Source organism: Echinops telfairi, unplaced genomic scaffold, assembly GCF_000313985.2.
Source record: "Echinops telfairi isolate 266 unplaced genomic scaffold, ASM31398v2 ScPeMD7_655;HRSCAF=1070, whole genome shotgun sequence".
In the NCBI taxonomy this organism is placed as follows: Eukaryota; Metazoa; Chordata; class Mammalia; order Afrosoricida; family Tenrecidae; genus Echinops; species Echinops telfairi.
Window position 1 is genome coordinate 15,467,770 of NW_022104553.1, and position 4,176 is coordinate 15,471,945.

Sequence of the window (4,176 nt, forward strand, 5' to 3'; positions counted from 1 at the left end):
TTTTTTTTTAGCTCGTAACTCTCCAGGTAGTAACTGCCTGCCTCATACTCCTCTGGTTTGTGCAATAGCAAAGGCCTGTGTTGTTTAATCCATCATTAAGCTTGGCGTGTGAGGTACTGATGATTTAGTGGTACAATTCTTGCTTCCTTCCCGGGCGGGAGACCCAAGCTTGCTTCTGGCTCATGTTCTGCGTACACAGCCACCTGTGTGTCAGCTTGGTATACTGTGGTGGCTTATGTGTTGCTAGGATGCTGGACAGGTGGCACCAAGTTTCCCCGACTAAAGAGTAGGAAGCAAGGCCTCGTCACCTGCATCGGAAAACCAACCATTGGAAACCTTATGGATCATAATGGTCTGATGTGTAAAGGATCACATGGATGGCACATGGCTGGCCAGGGATTCCTTCTGCTGGGCTGGGCATGGGGTACCTGAGTTGTAGCCAACTCAACAACGCATTGATGACAACAGCAGCTCTGGGGCTTCAGTGTTCTGCAGTCACTTGAAAACGGAATTTGGCTTTGACATCTGTGATGGATGAGCAGCTTTTAGGGGTCTTGCAGCTTAGTTCTGACCGCAGGATAGCAGGGCAGCTCTCCCTACTGCTGTGGCTGAAGATGTGCATGGTTGGCCAAACTATCTGGCAAACAATTGAGGGGATTTGGGCCCTTAATTTGTGACGTGACTGCCTGCATTTGTGTGCTTGTTGGGGGTGGGGAGGTGGGGGTGGTGGAGAGAAAGAGAGAGAGATTGGTCCACTAGAGGTCACCCTGAGGGTAGGAGAGTTGTGATTACTCCAGTGCTTCTGGGAACAGCATGCATTTATCCCCATTTTCTCAGGGGACAGCTGCCCTCCTTGTTGAAGGAAAACAGTTCCCCAGGTTCCACAACAGAGCCTTGTGCCCCAAAGTCCAGAATTTGGTGGGCTGATCTTTCTGATTGGAAGGCGATAGCAGCCAGTTGGGAGCCACGGAACCACAGCTGGTACAGAGAGATGAGTGTGGTGACTAGGGGAATGGTGGAGAGTGCCGCAAACTCCAGAGGCCATCCTTCCGAATGTGCGCGCCCCCAGTGTTGCGCTGACCGGCTGAGCAGGGCCCCCAGAGACAGATCTCCGGACCTCCAGATCCCCATGGGTCCTGTGGCGGTGACCGCTGTCACAGCAAGTCACTTCAAGGTTTCCTGGATTCCTGAGTCCTCTCTGGGTTGTTGACGTCAAGTGTGTTGCTGTGCAGGCAGGACAACGTGGATGGAGAGAAGTCACATTTGGCAGTCAGAGACGTGGTTCCATTAGCCAGGTGCATGCCCTTTGTCTCCCCTGGGAATGATCTTCAGTACGCACCCATTATTTCTTGTCACTGAGACACGGATCCCCTTCTGGCACCAAGAGATGCGTGAGCCAACGTGCGGTTGCCAACCTGCAAGTTTTCTGAAAAGCTTGGGTGAGCAAAGTAGTTGCTTTACAGCTTTTTTTTTTTTTAGGCTTCATGACTGTATAATGTCACACAGTGAGCTATATATATTTCCAGAAACACACCTACAAAGCCAGGCAAGCGTGGTCATGAAAACATATGCCCTCCCCACATGTTATCGTTGACTATTTGAAACTCTACCTGCCCCCCTTGACGTTTCCTCAAGGCAAACCTGGTGTCGCTTCGCTCACAGTGAATTGGCGTGCAGTTAATGTTTACGAGTGCAATCCCTAAGTCTTTGCTCATCTCCCCCTGTCTTCACACTACCTAATCATGCTGACGTTCATTGCGGATGCTTATGCGGACGGCTTATTTTTATTCCTGAGTAGTGTTGTAGGTGGATAAGTTGTTTGTGCCAGAGTCCGTCCGGACTCATAGTGACCCGGTGTGCCTCACAGTGACCCGGTGTGCCTCAGAGCAAAGCACTGCCCGGTTCTGCCCCCTCGCAGTCCGTGCTACCTGTCAGCCCTTCCTTGGTCCCAGTGTGTCACCCATCCTGGGTTTTTTTTGGACCCTCCACCAAGCGTGATGTCCTTCTCCAAGGACTGGTTCATCCGGGTAACGTGCCCAAAGGATTTGAGAGGAAGTCTCACTGGCCCTGCTCCTGGGTAACATTCTGGCTGTACTTCCAGAGGGTGCGCGGTACAGACTTTGTTCCTTCTTGTGGCCGGCCCTGATACGCTCAGCAGTCGTTGCTACCCTGATACGCTCAGCAGTCGTTGCTAACACGCTCATGGAAACATTGATGGAAACATCAATGGATGCTTGTCTTCCTTGTTCACCATCCAGCTTTCACGGGCTTCTGAGGTGACTACAATGCCGCGAGTTGGGTCAGGTGAACCTCATTCTCACCAGGACCACTTTGGTTGCTAGTACCTTGAGGCTTTTTGCAGGCGATTTGCCCGATGCGCTGCATTGTTGAATTTCTGGACGGCTGCTTCCATGCGGATTGTGTGTGAATCCAAGAAACGGGAGATCCTTGACAACGTCCATGTTTTCGCTGCGGATCGTGATTTGCTTATTGATCCAGTTGAGAGATTTTGTTTTTCTTCCGAGTGAGATGTCATTCACACCGTGGTCTGTGGTTTTGGAGCTTCATCAGTAAGCGCTTCCAGGTCCTCCGGCTTTCAGCAGGCAGGCTGTGGCTTCTGCACTCCGCAGGTGGTTAATGAGTCTTCTCTAAGCCTGATGCTGGTTCTTCTTAGGAGAGTTCTGCTTCCCAGTTCATTTGTTCAGCACACAGATTGGATAATGATGGGAACGGGTCCAACCCCAGCCACACACCTTTCCTGATTTTAAACAACACAGCCTCCCGTTGCTCAGTTCAAATGACTGCCTCTTGCGCTATGTACGGGCTGGACACAAGCCCAGTTAAGTGCTCCAGATGCCATTCTACACACTTTGCTGAGTTCCACTCAGCAAAACACCTTCGTCCGTAAACCGCAAGTAAACATCCTTCCAGTATTGTTTTCAGCCAAGATCTATCTCACGGTAATGCCATCTCTCATTACCCATCTTCTTTCCACACTGCACGCCCTTGAAACGGGTGAACATAGACCAGTTCTTTTTGGTACAGGGACTGTGCATCCTGTTTCCTGCTTTCAATACTTTGCCCCTGAATTCTTCAGTATTACAGCCGAAAGCTTGAAGTTTCTCTTGAGTTCTTTCAGCTTGAACATGGACAAGTGTTTTCTTCCCTTCTGGGTTTCTCTCCCTTCATATCTTCGCACAGTTCGCTTTACTTCCCTTTGTCCCCTCGATTCTCCCTTTTGTCAACAACCGATTCAGGGGGTTTTCTCCCTTGCTGCTTCTGTTTGCTTTCACTACCCTACCTTCAAGAGCACGACTTAGAATCTCTTCCGACATCCGTTTTGCTCTTTCTTGCCTTCCTGTCTTTTCACAACATTTCTTTTTTCAAGTATGATGTCTTTGATGTGATCTCTCACAACTCCCCTAGACTTTGGTCGCTAGTGTTCCGTGTGTCAGAGCTGTACCAGAGATGGTCTTTCAGGCTAGGGGGCGTATACTGAAGTACTCTGACTTAAACCTCGGCTTGTTTTCATTTTCCTCAGTGTCGTGAACTTGCATTTGAGCATTGATGGTCTGTTTGGCAGATGGTCCCAGCTTTGTTTTGATGAATGATATTGAACTTTTCCATCATCTCTTTCCACGGAGGTAGTCGATTTGATTTCCGTGTATTAAAACCAGTGAAGTCCAAGTATATAGTCGCCATTTGTGTTACTGAAAAGATGTTTGCAATGATTAGTTGTCAGCCTCACAGTTTTATCAATCTCCAGAGTAATTTCTATCACCAAGGCCATATTTTCCAACTACCTATCCTTCTTTGTTTCCAACTTCTAGTCACCAGCTAGCTGTGCATTTTGCTTCATATTCGACCAATTTGAAACTGAAGCATTTGGTAAAATTCTACTTTTCATATTTGGCACTAATGGTTGGTATGTAAATTTGAATGAAAGCCATATTAACGATCGTCCATGGAAGTGCTTGAATATTATCCTATTACTAACAGTGTTGTGCTTTAGGTAGATCTTGAAATGTTATTTTTGACAATGTGACACCATTATTCTTCAGTTTGGCATTCCAGGCAAAGTAGACCATTTGATCACCGTGACTAATACCAGGCTATTTCAGCTCACTAATGTGCAGGGCATCCGTCTTTTATGGCTTGTTTCTTTTTTAAAATAAA

The 4,176-nt window shown here is 48.0% G+C and overlaps 1 protein-coding gene across 1 annotated transcript in view; it reads left to right on the top strand.

Annotated features, from left to right (window-relative positions):
• LOC101639063 (zinc finger protein 551-like) overlaps positions 1–4,176 on the top strand; it is a 25,728-nt gene that overhangs the window by 9,396 nt on the left and 12,156 nt on the right. The gene's annotated exons all lie outside the window — the stretch shown is intronic.